The sequence below is a fragment of the Andrographis paniculata genome, unplaced genomic scaffold (genome assembly GCF_009805555.1).
Source record: "Andrographis paniculata isolate CXL003 unplaced genomic scaffold, ASM980555v1 Contig89END, whole genome shotgun sequence".
Classification (NCBI taxonomy): Eukaryota; Viridiplantae; Streptophyta; class Magnoliopsida; order Lamiales; family Acanthaceae; genus Andrographis; species Andrographis paniculata.
In genome coordinates this window covers 2,443,816-2,452,198 of record NW_026137627.1, presented here as the reverse complement: position 1 = coordinate 2,452,198, position 8,383 = coordinate 2,443,816, and positions in this window count along the sequence as shown.

Sequence of the window (8,383 nt, the reverse complement as noted above, 5' to 3'; positions counted from 1 at the left end):
CTGCAGTGGAGTCGGCTGCAGCAGAAGTGGGTGCAGGCGTTGCAATTGGCTCCTCATTACGAAAAGACGAGTCTGAAGCCACGTATGGTAGTCTGCCCATTTGCGAAGCAGTCGCCTCACTATCAGATGAGACCCTTGCTAACGCCAATTCGGTTGGTGAAGGCATCTGTAAAAAGTATGTTAAATATTTATTGCCAATGTGAGTTTTGAAGTGGTGAAAATCGGATGTTAAGGAAACTTACTGGATCTTTTAGCGATGTTGGCAATGCTTTTCTCCTGGTCGGGACCTCTTTCCGACCAATCATCGGCTGAGAAGAAGGGGACTGCCTCCTAGTCGGGTCTACCTCCCGACTAGCCCTTGATCCGCGTTCGGCTGAGGTTGGAGTAGGTTGGACAGTCGCTATTGCCGAGGTCGGGCCTGATAGTAAGGACGATAAGTTAAAGAATTAAAGAAATAGCAGACTAAGTCAGGACTTCTGGAAAACACCTAAACGGGGTCGAGGCTGTACTGGCACCCGACCTGATGAAAAGTCTTTCGAAGTCTGCTGCTCTGTTCCAGGGGTCGGAACTGTCTGGATTGAAGAAGCTCTCTTTTTTCTTTCTGGGGCGCTCGACCCAGTGCCTAGGGCGACTACTTTTCTTTGGGTATTAGTCAATTGGGCCACCCCTAACACCAAGGCAGGCTGGGGCAGGAGAACGTCCAGCAACCGATCTTTCTCAGGGGCAATTAGGACCCAAGTGACCGACCACCATTCACGGAAGGACTCCGCAGATTCGGGAGAAGAACAGGAGGGAATATAAGAATTGGAAGTTATGTAATTGGTGAGTTGGGAAATATAAGGAGAGATCAACTCGGGGATGACTCGCCCATCCGGGCTTTGAGGTATTAGGTGAGGATGGGCGATGTGGGTAAGCCTTGACGGCAGCCGAATTGGCGTGCCAAAAATTGAGGTTGATAGCTGAAAGTATAAAACGATTTGTGGCCCTTCTTATCAAATTTCTTACTAACAAATAAAGACCTGGGTTTAAGGGCTGAATCCCTAGAGAAGGAGTAAGTTGGATGAGGAAGAGGGTGAGGTTCGGCCATGGGTGAAGACACAGGAAAAGGCCAAAACAAACCAGACGCGTCGCAGGCATACTTTCTATATACATAAAAAGCGAGAGTTGCTGCGGTCGTCAGTTAAGATAGCAGTAATGATGGGGTCGGATGACTAGAGGTTGTTACGACCTAGACAAAGTTGGTTAAGGGCTAGTCCCAAGGACTTGTCGGGTGTTGGAGCGATAGGAGGGCGGCCAAGTTGGTACGCATCGGGGAAATAGAGACGGAACCAAAGTTCCAGAAACCAAAAAGGGCCCGATGCTGCGGTATCTAATTTTTTGCTATCTCTATCCATAAGGCGGGTACTAACCCTAGACAGACCTTCAAAAAGATTGGCAAGGAAGAGAGTGTCAAGAGAAAAGAAACGACCTGAAGCTATATGGATAGCCAAGTCAAGATGGGAGGAAAGGACACTTTTGTAAGGAGAGAATATGACATACCTATAGAGCTAGAAGAGGAGGAAGACGACATGTTCGCGGTCGGTTACAGGGGTCCCGGCTGCCCCTTGCTGGTCGGTTGCAAATTTAGTCCAGCCCCATTCTTTAACACCAGCTAAAGACCAGCCCGAATGGTCTGCATCTGGTTCCTGTCCATCTAGGGCTCCTATCACAGGATCCTCACCCACAATGGGAAGATGGGCAATCATGGCCACATCCATGAGAGTTGGGCCAATAGGGCCCGTCGGCAGAAAGAAGATACCCATCTCCGAGTGCCAGAACGCTGACATCGCAAGAAGCACTTTTTCATGCAAATGAAATGGAAAGGTCGATAAGAAAATTGCCTGGTCGATTTGTTGGCGTTTCCATTGGTCTTGAAAACGCTCCGCCACTCTATTATACCAGGTGCGGTAGGGTTCTTTGGGGTCCATCAGATGTGTTCTGATACTGTCATGGAGACGGATAGTGTTGTAGTTGGGATTATTGACGGCTCCCTCATCCGGTTGGAGTCTTTAGGAGTCGGGCAGTATGGGCGGGTGGTAGGAGTTAGTACTTTCGTAGCGACAAATGATACTTCCGGGACGGTTCCATCAAAAGGGAGTGCATGTATGTATTGGTTCGCCATGACCTTGGGTTGCAGAGAAACAGAGGAAAAACGGTAGTGAGGATGAAAGGTTTTGAGGCAGCCATTGTGCTTCAGTGGATGTGTGAAGTAAGCGAAATTGAAGATGAGAGGTTTTTAAAAGTGAGGTGATGTTATATAGGTTGCGAACTCCCAAACGGCGATCAAGGAGTGGCGTTTGAGAGTTCGATAGCGGTGGGCAAGTTGTTACGTATGAATTTTAGAATTAGGGTAAAAAGCCCAAGATAAAATGAGATGTGGGCACGTCGTTGGGCCCGCCAGATTGATTAAGGGGTTTTTCAGGATAGTCTGTTAAACCAGTTGTCCATCTAAGGAGATAAGGCAAACAGAGCCGGTCGGTTGGTCCACGTTCGGTTGGTTCACCATCGGTTGGTTCACCATCGGTTGGTCCGCGTTTGGTTGGTCCACGTTCGGTTGGTTCACCATCGGTTGGTCCGTGTTCGGTTGGTCTGCGGTCGGTTGGTTCACCATCGGTTGGTCCGTATTCGGTTGGTCCGCGGTCGGTTGGTTCACGGTCGGTTGGTTGCCGTCGGTTGGTACGCAGTCGGTTAATCCGTGGTCGGTTGGCCCGTGGTCGGACCAAGTGAGGTCGGACGGTTGGTTGAGCCGGTCGGTTGATACAGAGGTCGGACAGAGTCAGGCAAAGAAGGATGAAACGGCTAATATGGAGGTCGGACAAAAGAAGATCGGGCGCTTAATGAATCATCTGGACAGATGTTTGTTCAGTTATTTGAGGGGACTAATTGGTGGTCGCTCGACTGGGCAACTGAGTAGTCATTTGGTCTAGTGACCAGTCGGTTGGTAAATTGTTGAGTTATTCGGTAGGTTCAGTCGGTCGGCCTGCAGTCCGTCTGAAGTATGCTGGGCGTTTGGAGCATTCGTTCGGACTAACCGTCCATTTAAAGAAGTAAGGCGCCCAGAGGCGGTCAGTTGGGCCATTTGAGTTCTGGAACTGGCGGAAGTGGTTGGCGGGGCGGTTAAAGACACGTGTCATTGAAGGAGGAATTGGTGGGCGTTTGAGAGTGGTTACGGTAACTGTTCAGATGACGATTCCAAGCATTTTCTTAAAGGAATATTTAAGGATTTGAATTTATTGTAGAAAGAATCTTCAATCATCTTCAATCGACATCAAATTCAAATAATTGCTTTTGGGGGATCACCATTTACTTTTTCAGTCTGTAGTTTTTATTTTGCTAGTTTATTTATGTATCGTACGGTGTTTAGAGATTCTTAATCTCAGGCATTTATTTTATCAAATTCGAAGATAATCTCTATTTTCGGATTTTACTTTTTATTGTTGAAAAATTGCATCAACGGGTCTAAATGGATTCTTTATTGGATCGAGTGCTCTGATGATCATTGGGGTACTTAGCGGATGTAATTTATCTATCAAAAACTATTTCAGTACTCTTTTGGTATAATTTGATTGGTAGATAAATATTCCACTTTCCAAATTCTCAATTTGCAAACCAAGACAAATTTTGGTTTTCCCAAAATCTTTGATCTCAAACTCTTTTTTCAAATATTCAACAGCTTTCCTGATTTCATTAGGAGTTCTAATTAAATTGAGATCATCGACATATATAACGATGATTACAAATTCTGACACATTTTTCTTTATGAAAACACATTGACAAATAGGATAATTTATATAACCTTCTTTTGTTAGGCTTTCGCTGAGACAATTGTACCACGTTTGGTCTGATTGTTTGAGCCCATACAAAGATTTTTGCAATTTGATGAAATATGATTCTTTTGGCTTGGATTTGAATGATTCAGGTATGTTAAACACTTCTGAGATTTTCATACGACATCATTGTCTAAGAAGTCGTAAATATAGGCAGTAAACACATTCATTAATCACATATCAAAATTTTTGCGTACTGCCAGACTTACCAGATATCTGAATGTTATTTCATCCCGGACCGGCGAATATATTTCTTCAAAATCAATGTCAGGTCACTGGGAAAAATCCTGGGCTACAAGACTCATTATTTTCATTTTTTTTTTTTTTCACAAACGCCCATCTGTAGCCAACAGTTTTACATTTACAGGTGTTTGGACTATGGAGCCGAATATTTGCCATTTTTTCAATGAGTCCAATTCAGACTGAATTGTCTCTTTCCATTTTGCCCAATCATCTCTTTGCCAACATTCATCAACTGGTTTTGGTTCATAATCCATGTCTTCTTTCATTATATCAAGTGCTATAGAATATGCAAATGTATTATCAATATTTGTTTTCTTTCTATTCCAAAAATTTCCACTGGTGGAATAGTTAACAGAAGTTTTAATAACTTCATCATCACTTTCATCAAAATTTTTAGTATCAACCTCTTCAAGAGTTGTACTGACCTTTTCAGGTATCTAATCATTGTTGATATCTTAACTAGTATTTACAATTTTCTTCTTTCGTGGATTCTTATACTTGGAACCTAACGGTCTGCCACGTTTTACGCGGGTAATATGATCATTAACACTTGGCACCTTTCCTTCCGGGATATTTATTTTAGCTGGTGCATTTGCTGCTTTAATAAATGATTTCGTAACTCTGGCAGCATCATTAAAGTATCAGACAATTGATTTGCAATTTTCTGCAAATGCACAATTATTTAAACTTCAAGTTCACTATGTTTCGTAATAGGATCAAATTCAAGTGGTATTTTCCATGAAATTTCTTTTTTCAGTTGATTATTGTCTCCCCTTAATGTCGAGAAATGAGATTCAACAAAATGACAGTCTGAAAACCTTACAGTAAATAAATCACCCGTTGTTGGTTCAAGATATTTCACAATTTAGGGTGATTCATACCCGACATATAAACCGAACCTTCTTTGAGGTCTCATTTTTGTGCATTGGGGTGGCACAATTGGCACATAAACAATACACCCAAAAATTTGCAGGTGAGATATATTTGATACTTTTTCAGATATCAACTGTGTAGGGGAATAACAGTGATAACTTGTCGGCCTTATTTTTACGAGGGCTGCTGCATGCAATATAGCATGTCCCCAAGCTGATACGGGAAGTTTAGACCTCATTAAAAATAGACTAGCAATTAATCATAATCTTTTGATAAGGGATTCAACCAGACAATTTTGCGTATGTACATGAGGAACATGATGTTCTACAAGTAATCCCAATTGACATGTAGTAATCATCAAATGTATGTGATGAATACTTTCCAGTATTATCTAAACGTATTTTCTTTAGCGGGTGATCTGGAAAATGTGCTCGCAATTTTATTATTTGTGCAAGTAGTCTAGCAAAAACTAGATTGCGAGTAGATAATAAACATACGTGTGACCATCGCATAGACGCGTCAATTAATACCATAAAGTACTTGAAAGGCTCACACGGTGGATCTATAGGTCCACAAATATCACTCTAAATTCTTTCCAGAAAAACTGGAGATTCAAATCCAACTTTTGTTGGAGATGGCCTCATTATTAACTTCTTTTGGGAACATACAACATAAGCAAATTCATTCTGACTCAAAATATTTTTCTTTTTCAATGAGTGGCCATTTGAATTTTCAACAATTCTTCTTAGCATTACATTGCCAAGATGCCCAAGTCGATCGTGCCAAGTTGTAAATTCGCTAGTAGCCATTTGGTCTACTAGGTAATATATTTCAACGGCACTGACTTTTGAATAATACAAGCCGGAAGAAAATGATGGCAATTTTTCTTTCACAATTCTTTTACCATTCACAATCTGAGTTATCAGGAGATACTCATTTTATGTTTCATTCAATGTTTTAATGTGACACCCATTTTTTCGAATATCACTGAAGCTTAGTAAATTCTTTCGAGCTTTGCTCGAGAAAATGGCATTTTCAATTGCCATTTTTGTCTCTTTTGGGAGAAATACAGTAGTTTTTCCTGAGCCTTCAATTATTTTTGATGTGCCACTGATAGTAAAACTAGTGGTCTTTCCCATATTCAAATAGGAGAAATAAATTTTGTTTTTTAGAATGCTGTGAGTCGTAGTACTGTCGATAAGGAAGATATTGTCATCGGCTCCAAAATATATGGCATCCATATCTTTGTAAGAAGGTAGAAATAATAAAAGATATGTATTAGTAACATAATCAGAATAGACTTATATTATAGGGTACATTACAAAAATAGGTTGGAGGGGGGCAAAAACATTAAAATAACAAAAAGAGATACAATATTTCGTCATTTAACATCATCTGCATCCAGGTGCATGATATTTTCATTTATCATATCATCAAATGTGTCATCATGGACAACGTGATTTTTTTTTTGGGTAATTCTTCCTTGCCTTCTTTTGAGGCCCGATAGCCAAGTGACTGGACGTGCGACAACATTGGCCCAATAGCCTTTGATTCCACACCGGGTGCATTCCTCGTCATTGTTTATGTTTCTCCCGGTGTTGAAAATCTGTTGAGGTTTGTAGGGCCTTCTGTCAATATAACGCCGATTTGGCACATATCGGGGCTTGTTTTGATAATTATTGTGACCGTATGCGTTTGTCCGGCCCCGTCCGAGATTCTGATATCGATCGCGATCAATTTGTTGATTTATGACCTGCCCACGGCCACGCACCACATTTACCGGCTGTATTGCATTTTCCTCTAGAAATGGATTTGCACCTATCGGCCGAGATTTGTGATTTTTCAACAGCAATTCGTTATTTTGTTCGTCTTGCAAATGACAGGTGATCAACTCAGAATATTTCTGGAAGCCTCTTTCGCGATACTGCTGCTGCAAAACCATGTTACATGCATGAAAAGTGGAGAAAATTTTCTCCATCATATTAGATTCAGATATATTTTCGCCACAGTGGCGCAGTTGTGATGTTATTTTAAACATGGCAGAATTATATTCTTTGACTGTTTTAAAGTCCTGAAGTCGTAGACTTTGTCATTCACTTCGTGCCTTTGGCAACATAGTCAATGTCATATGATCGTATCTTTCTTTCAATCTCTCCCACAATTCAAGTGGGGATTCCAACATCACATATTGTATTTTGGTGCCTCATCGATGTGATGACACAAAAAAATCATGGTCTTTGTATGATCTTGGCTCGCGGAATTTTTATCCCAGACACTAGTATTTTCCAAGCCCATTGATGTCATATGCATTTTAAAATCGCGAGCCCAGACCTTATAGCTTTTGCCAGAAACGAGGAGATGGAGAAATTCTCATTTGGCAAGGTTAGTCATAACAAACAGATAAAATATAAAATATTATCTTGCATAAATTAAAATATATAATCGTGCTGATAACATGTTGTAATATTATTATAAGATTAGTTAATAAAAATATTAATTATTTCCATCGTTAACCACTATTTTATATATTATATATATAATATATATATGTAATAGGTATATACAGATGTATGTGTGAATATAATATATGTGTATATGTATATTTGTATAGTTGATGCGATGGTGATGTTGATATAAAAGATAAATGAGAGATAGATAAATGAGTGGGAAAAATGTATGTCTTTCTCCTTCATTCGGTATATCATTGAAACACATATATAGAAGCTGTACGGATGGCTACATATTTTTACTAAATTACCCTTAATACTGAAACAGTGTATCTTTACATCAGTTGTACGTACTGGTAATATTGTGGGCAAGTATGACTAAATTTGTCAATAAACCTCCACGTTGTCAATTATATTGAAGATATTGGATGTTCTTGAAAGTTGTATTTTTTCAATTCCATTTGCTATTTTGTAGTGATTTACTTGTACAAAATATATTGATATGGATATCATTTTGTAGATCATAACGTTTTCTCTAATACAATAACTTAGTTACAATATTCTAATGTTTTGATATATATATAAAAAAATGTATTTGAAACTAATGCAGGGTTTTTGAATTTGTTGGGCACGCAAAACAAAAAAAATTAGTCTGACTCGACGGCTGATCTTACAGAAATAGAATACATCTGATTTTGGGCCAGTCTCAAGTGGTAACCGACCAATTCCCTAAAATTCAAAATATAATAAAAAAAATTAAAAAATAATTAAAAAAAAGTTAATTTTTTTAAAAAAAATTCATTGGTTGCACATATATAAAAATATATATTTATATAATTTATTATATTTCTTTCTCTCCTCTTTCTATCCCAACCGACTACCTACTGGACAGTTCTCCTTCTCTTTGCAATCCGACCAATTAAGTATATATATCATTTTGTAAAAAATAATTTT